Below are 8680 nucleotides of genomic sequence, written 5' to 3' on the forward strand. Positions count from 1 at the left end.
GCTAAGATATTCACTTGCAGCAGAAATATATGCAGTGTGATGTTATATCAAAGAAATAACAGCAATATTACTGATTCAAAATAATGATTATCTATTATGCCAGGGCTCTGAACACATGCTGCTTTATACTGAATCAGACTATTGGTACATCTAATCTGACTGGAATGTCTACCCTGACTGATACTGGCTGTCCAGGATCTCACACAGGCATCTTTCTTTACAGTATAACTTTCTTTATAGTAGTATAGTATACACAAGATTTATTTAACTGGGACAGCCAGATATTGAATCTGGTAACTTCTGCACCAAAAGCATGTGTTATGCCATCTGCTATGCCTTCTTAGCTTTGCTTTCAGTACAGTATTTGTATTAGTAGTAGCAGAAGCAGTATTATATAGGTGACAATAATTGGTAATCTTCCATATGATCTTCTCACACCACTTCTAAGGGATTGTTTCAATCACTTCCATTTGGCTGAGTGCAATATGGTTGCAGTGATATTTAGCGTCAGCTTCCATATGAGTTGTATGGAGCTCATACTGTATTAAGTACCATGGGTTCCTAGGTGGTATAGGGAAGCAGTGGTACTTAACCCTTCTTACCACTTAAGAAAGTACTCACTTGATCAAATGCATAGTTCATTTAGTCGCATATCCTGCTTCTGGGAGACTTACAACTAAGGCATGAAGACAACATCCTTCTGTTGTTTGCCCTGTAGCAACTGGGCATATACAGATGCATACATATACTGCTTCTGAGCATGGAGCCTTCATTTAGCCATTATGGCTAATAGCCCTTAATAATGTATGCACTATGAACTGATCCTGTTAAACATCTTTTTGCAGCAAATTCCAATACATTAATTATGTAGTGTGTAAAGAAGGATTTCCTTTTGTTTTGCATCTACTGCTAATCAGTTTCATTGGGTGACCCTGACTTCTGCTATTATGAGAGAAGGATAAACCTTTTATCTCTATCTATATTTCCTTTCAGAATCCTATACATGTCTGTCACTATAACCCTTAGCCATATTGTTTTTCATAAATTAAAAACTAAACTAAACTTTTTCAGAAACTAAAAATCCCTAAATATTTAGTAGGATAATAATTTGTAGGGATGATGTTCTAAAACTTGATTATTCTAGTTGCCCTTATCTGTACCTTTTCTACCTCTATTTTATCTTTTTGAGATGGAGCAATGAGAACTGCACATAGTTTTCCAAATACAGTCACATTATCGATTTCTATAAAGTTACGATGATATTGCCCATGTATTTTCAATCTCTCTCCTAAAACAGGATTTGCCGAATGTTTACTGTTGCAGAACACTGAGAATATGTTTTCATTGACCTATCTAACACAAACTCAAGATCTCTTACTGGGATATTCATAGATAGTTCAGATTCTATCCATTTGTATGCAAGGTTGGGATTTTTTGCCCCAGTATGTTTCATATCTTCACACAGTGCATAGTCAAACTGTGGAATTCACTACCACAAGACATAGTGATGGCCACCAATTTGGATGGCTTTAATGGGGTGTATGGGACAATGAAACCGGGAGACCTTTGTATATGGAGGAGCATAATTGGTATACAGCCCTTGCCCTTCTATGTCTGAATTCGCATTTGAGAGCCCGGCTCCTTTAAAATAGCTTCATATTATTTCTCTGTATTTGCTGTCAGTTGTCTGCACCAGGTGATATTAATTAGGGAGTGAGGGATGGTCACCAGACTTATCTGTGTTGTTGACAGCCACCAGCTCAGACTTATCTTATGACCTTGGAGGAATAATAAAGAACATGGGACTTGACCAGCACACCAGGTGTGCTGAAGGTCACTGACATAGCCAGCCAGCATGTAGTCCATGCAGCCCTCAAGTATATAAGTTCCCAGAAACTTGCTCACAGTGGACTTCGATGCAGACCTGGATTGCAGGAGCTGCTGCATGCCAGCTGTTTGACTAGGGTCTCTCCATTGTTGCTCCTGGGGTCCCCGAGGAGAGGTAAGCTAGTTTGCTCAGTATCTAATATTTCTCTGTATCTTTTTTCCTGCTACTAAATAAAATCTTTCACTTCTATCCACTTGTGTGCTTATTGCCTCTGAATCCTAAAAAAAGTTCTGCCTCAAAGCAGCACATGGGGTTAGACAAATTCCTGGAGGAGAATTCTATCAATGGCTACTAGTCCTGATGGCTCTATGTTACCTGCAGTATCAGAGGCAGTATGCTATGTATACCAGTTGCTGGGGAACAGGGGCAGGAGGGCGCTGTTGCACTCAGGTCTGACTCCTGCTTGTGGGTTTCCTGTGAGCAGCTGGGTTTTCACCATCTTGAATATATATTGTCTCCTGCAGATTTGGCTACCTCACTACTAATTCTTAACTCCAAATCACTTACGAATAAGTTAAGTAATTTGATTCAACCAGACAATGGAAGCCAATGGGTTGGTTGGATCTAATTAGAGTAATGAACTAGAGTCGTGTGGAATCATGATCGGTTTTTTGTTTGTTGTTGTTGTAATTTTCAGCTGCTAGTAAATGTTACCCCACTTAGATTTCTACACACCAGCCTGTTCTGGAGAGCCACAAATACATCAATCTATGCAGCTCACATCCTTTTGTTGGCTGCACACTTCTAGTTGTAGCAGATCTGATGCTCCAGCAGAGATACTTTGTGAATCTCATGAGCCACAACTGACCAGAGTAGAAATCCCAAGTTATCCTAATGCCACATACACTATTATTATATTAACTTTTATGTGCTATACTTCTGTTAGAAAGCTCAGAATGGCTTGTAAGAGAGGAGTCCCAGTCAGACATAGTTCCAGTCTTCACCCACTTGGCATCAACAACACTGGGTGCTGGCAGTGTGCATACTGGATTAAATGGAGTACTTCCTAGGGTGGCCATGTGTCCTCTTTTACAGAGAACAGTCTTCCATTTTAAGGGCTATCTAGTCCAGGGCTGGTTTAAAGATAAAGAACCATAAGAAGGGAGAGCAGCAGGGGCCTTGAAGTCACCCATCAACAGACTGAATAAGGCACACATGTCACACTCTTCCAACCTATGGTGAGATGTACTTCTATTTAGATTATAAAGTAATTTCTAAATTTGCATCTATAGATGTAAATTAGCATATGGAAATTTTATGTAAGCTGGTGTCCTCTTTTGTTCTTTCTTCTGGTGATGCATGTTCTTTTTTTGGCAATTCAGAAGTGGCTACCCTAGTACTTCCACTGATTTTAGTAGACTTCAGTGACATTGTACCACTATAGGCCTCTTTTTACTCCAATGGCAGATTTCCCATCTGACTTCACAGGGAGCAAGAGCAGGCCCTAGATAATTAGATAATTAACTTAGATAATTAGCTTGTTATTATCAACTTCTATTCTGCTTGCTAAGGAAATTTAATATCGGTGTTTGTGTTTCAATGAGGCAAGAGTTACAAAACAAAGAGGCAGCTGTGTAAAGCTTTCTTTGAAGATACAGAAACAAAATATATCAAGAAGTTAAAAAATAGACTATAAGAAATAAAGGAATGTTTGCTTTAAGTTTGACTTTGGATGGATGGACAAGGAAATTAAAATACTGGCCATTTAATCTACCTGTCTGTACATTTATATACTTTATGCCTTTATTGAATATTATAACTCCTGTTATGTACATTTTACAGTTTACATACTAATGCCAAAAGGAATACAACCTTATTAGGAAAATGGAAGCTATCATTATGATTCGGCATGTTTTAATGCATCCCCTTCAGCCTGAACACAGCAATCATTGTAAACAAGCAGTTGTACTGTATTCATTACAGATCAGCTCCCCTTTCTCTGAATCATATTTCATCTTCTTCAATAGGTGTTCTCCATCATAATTTTACAACTTATTACAGCTGATGTTAAATGGCTTTTCAGCTAAATGTTTGTTTGTGTTATTTATTAACTAGAGTACATTTGTAGTGGTATACTTCTACATTTCAGACTAAAGGGCTAAGCCCATTCATAGAATGCTGAGAACTGGCCACATTTTTTTTTTAAATGTTGTGGTGGTGGTGGTTGGACAGTGAGAGACCCACTGAATTGGTTGACTCCAGAGAACCTATGGGAACCAAAAAGATTCTGGAATAAGTTGGGGGATTGAGCAGTGCTTGGCAGGAACAGTTCTTTCAAGGCCATGGAGTGAATAGCTGGCTGACGTATGGAGAAGGATTGAACCCCAGTGTCTTCTCCCCATGTCTCAGACAGCCCAAGTTCCTTGATATATGACATAACAGAACAGTATGAAACAAACGGAGAGAACTGGAGCACAAATGGTAAAAAATGTGGGCAGTGTAACGAAACACACCGTAAAGCCAATTTCAGGTCTATGATCATCATGATGTAGCAGTATTGGCAGCAAGAAGATCTCTCTTTTCTGCCACTATTGCATCAACAAAAGCACACAACCAGGTGGCATTGGAGCTACTATTTGCAAGGAGGAGTCAATGGAATTGGAAGTATCAGCAGTGAGGTGTTACAATTTTTGCTAGGTTCTTTGCTGATAAAATCATTCAGATCAGCTCTAACTTGGAGTCTTGTTTTTAGTACTGAGTCTATGCTGGAAGTGTCAGAGACTGCTACTTGCTCTTGCTTATGTGACTGCAGGGAGCCTCTTGAGGATGTTGCCAGGTTGTTGGGACCTGCGCCTATCATGACTGGTTAAGGCCAGATAGAGACATCTTCTGGTACATATCATTAACAATCTTCTGGGTGGAGGGGCATTGCCATTTCCTTTAAGAGATAGTGATTGGACTGCTCTTTTAAAAAAGAGAGATCATTTTTTAGAGATCTTAGTTGCTACAAGGGTGTGTCAAGTCATGCCCCTTCTTAGGAAAGATTATTGAATGGGTGCTAGTGGAGCAGCTTCAAGCTTTCCTAGATGACACATCCTTCCTTGATGCTTTTCACTCTGGTTTCAGACACAGATATGGGACTGAGTCACATGACTTGTCCTGGTGCATGATCTGCTCCCGAACAAGACAATGTCTCCCTGTTGTCACTCCTAGATCCCTCTGTGCCTTTGCCACTGAGCATATTATTTTGTTGCGCCATTTCAAAATTTGGGTGGTGTAAATGTGTTGGGTTGATTTTGTTCTTTCTTTCCTTACAGGATGACTCCAAAAGTTGGATATTAAGGATGTTTTTCTGCTGCCAGGGAAATGTGGTGTTTCACAGGGTTCTATTTTATCAGCAAATTGGTTAACATTTATATGCAGCCATTAGGAGATATTGTCTGGAATTTTCACTGCAGGGCATCATGAATATGGATACTATCTGCCCCAGTGAAGAGAAGTGACTGGCCTCTTTGCTCATTTAACAACTTGTGTTACCTGGGCCTTGTGCTCGGTAACACAGTTCCAGGGCAAGGCGCCTATACCCCTGTGGTCACTGCAGCATTGGTGAGCCAATAACAGCAACATGGAGGCTTTGAGAGGACTTTTTAGCATCCCGGTTCCTCCAGCACCTCCAACAGCTTCCTTCACCAAGAGTTCAGAGCACCAGGAGCAGCTAATACAACTTGCACAATGATGCCTACCAGACTCAAGGAATGTCTAGTTCAAGGAAGAGAACAGACAGAAATAAACTGTAGTGAAAACTTTAGAATAAAATACGTTGTAGGATGTTTTGATCATTACTAAATTTTACTTTGTAAGCTGCTTTGAAAACTTGTTATTGAATGGTTATATACAGATAATATTCAAAATAGATGAATGAATGGCTATGCTGATGATGCCCAGATATTTATGCTGTTACCTAAGCAACCAAGACTAACAGTGTACTGAGGGTGTGGTCCTATTGATGAGGACTGACAAAATGAGGCCCAATTCACATAAGATGGAAGTGATGCTATTGGGTTATTGGGAGCAGGGTATTTATCTGTTCTTGCGGGGGCACATCTAGCACCGTTGGAATAGTTTGGGGGTGTGCCTGGATCCAGTATGCCTACTGGATTAGCAGATGGCAGCAGTAGCCAAGAGTTCTTTCCATCAGTTACGTCTGAAACCTGGCTGTATCCCTTTCTAGAAAGTAAAGGACCTTTCAACAGCTAATTTTACCTTTGTAACCTTAGGATTGATTACTGTAAAGCCCTCCATGTGGGGAGGACTGTCTGAAAATTGTTACTGGTGCAGAATGCTGTAGGCTGATTGTTAGCTGGTGAAGGCAGGCTGGAGCATATAAAATCAATTTTACACTTACTGCACTGGCTGCCAATCAGCTTTCAGGACCATTTCAAGGTGCTGGTATCAGCTTGTAATGCCTTTATTTCCCTTTATGATCTACCTGATCACTGAGGGCTCTGCTCTAGGTTCCCTGTGTTTGGGAGGTGAGGTCGTTTGAGGCCTGGAGCAGAGCCTTTTTGGCCGCTGCCTCAATTCTGTGAACAGTGTCTCTTACGTTGTTGGTATGCACTTCTCTCCTTTGGTTTAGGAACTGTTTAAAGCTTCTTTTTTAACTAAGGCCTTTGGCTAGAGGCAGGTGGAAGACAAACTAATCTGAGTATAAGGGGATGGTTGTTTCCTGCTGCTGCTTTGTCAGTGCTGTTTTTTATGATGTACTTTATATTGAGCAAATTAGGAAAGATAGATCACAAATATTTTTAAACAACAGCAACAGTCTCTACTGCTATAGATTATCCTAGGTGGGATGTATACAGATGTTAATATGGTCAGTTTTTTGAGCTATAAAAAATGAGCTGGGAATTAATATATACACACATTATCCTTTTTACAAGTTATCTAACTTAGGGAACAATCCTATGGCCCCTAGACAGCATCTGGGGGATATAGGATATTTTGGATTCCTGGATCCAAGGCCAGAGACAGCGCTCTGACCTGGGACCCAGGTGTCTGAGCTCCCAGCCCCCTCTCCCTCCCGGCCAGTGCAGAGAGAACTGTGCCAGCTGCCTGTACGAGCTCACAAATGTGGGCTCATAGAGGGGTGAAAGGGGGCATGCTGGTGGGTGGGGAGGGGAGAAGGCTGGGGGCATGAGGATATCCCCAGCCACCCCCAGCCTCCTTCCCTCCCCCTCCTCAAAGCCTCTGCTAGATGGGCAAAAATGCCCATCTATCTACAATGCAGAGTGGGAGGTGCAACATGCTTCTGGGTTCAGAGGCTTACGAGTATCTGGGGCAGTTTGAATAGGACTGTGCCTTTAGTATCTTTTCCCAAGTCATATGACAATGACTTCTATGAGTAAATCATGTTCCTTGAAGAAGTATTTCCCTTTGCTTGTGCTGAACTTACTAATAATCAATGTCATTGCATGACCATAAGCTATAGTGTTTTGCGAGAAAGTGAGTGAGGAAACAATATTTGTCTCCTCTGTCTTTTATATAATCTTCTATTTTGTTCTGCTATTTTTTGTATATGGAAAAAAAGCTTCAATTCTTATTTCAGAGTGAGTGAGGAATAGGGAAAATGGAGTATAGGGAAAGCCTGTGCTATGGCAACTGCATTGGTTTCCAGTCCAAACCCAATTCAAGATGTTGGTTTTGACTTTTAAACCCCTTGGTGGTTTAGGACCAGGGTTTGAAGGGAGAGATGGACAGAACATGGATCGGTTTTCCATTTATAGTGGGTGGCTGCATGCACCCCTTTCCCACAACTCCTGTCTAAAAGGGCAAGTTGCTCACAGTTTGAGACTGAATGATAGATTGCTAACATCACCTCTTCCTCTAGCTCAGGAGTGCGGGGTTTCCAGAACTACAAGCATTGTATGTGCTCAGGGGCTGAGGTAGTACGCAGGGATGCACATCTGTTCATGGCAACAGACCACTCTCTTCTGCTGATCTTGTGGCTTTTAGCTTATTTTCTCTTCCTTGTATTTACACTTAAATTGTTTTATTATTTTGTAGACCATCCTGGGAATATGATTGAAGGGCAGTATAAAAATACTTGTAATAAAACAAACAAATGGGACTAGAACAGTGATATGCTTCTTTACATGTAATTTTCTAAACATACATCCCCCCCCCCCGACAAGTAATTTGCATCCATGGATTCATGATGTCTGGATAATTAAGAACTGATTTCATCAGGATCGTCCAGGTTGCCATAGCAGCTAAAACTTACTCCTTTTGTGAAAATGTTACCAGCCCCTTGGCTTCTGTTTACCATGTAACCAGACACATGATTAGCTTAATGAAGGTTCTCTTCAAGAGACCCATTCCAAATTTGCAAGTTATCTGTCCAACAAGTATATCACTGCTGGGTGCTCTGTTTTATTCACTGGGGCCATCTGGACAGCCTTGACAAAGGCTGCATATATCTTTTGCCAGTGAACATCTTATTTGCTGTAGGGGGAAAGCCCTTCAGTGTTCTCTAAATGCAGCCTGTGATGATGATGGCTTTTATATCTCAACTGCTCTCTTGGCTGTACATTGATGTTTTTTTTTTTTTTAAATCATCTCAAGATTTATAAATATAATGTTGCCTTCTTTTCATGCCTGAAACTAGAGAGTCACATGCTGCCTAACATTCCAGGATTCCTTTCCAGTTCTAATTATTAACTGTTGTTTGTGTATCCCAGAGAGAGCTATAGAATCCCTGCCACTTGCACATTGTTCTTGAGGCTGCCATCTTGGCGAGCTCTTCAAGGATCATGTAAACATTCAATTACTTCCTCCCCTCCCTTTGGATCAAAT

Source organism: Heloderma suspectum, chromosome 5, assembly GCF_057233095.1.
Source record: "Heloderma suspectum isolate Gila_16-S chromosome 5, 16-S_ref, whole genome shotgun sequence".
Taxonomy (NCBI): Eukaryota; Metazoa; Chordata; class Lepidosauria; order Squamata; family Helodermatidae; genus Heloderma; species Heloderma suspectum.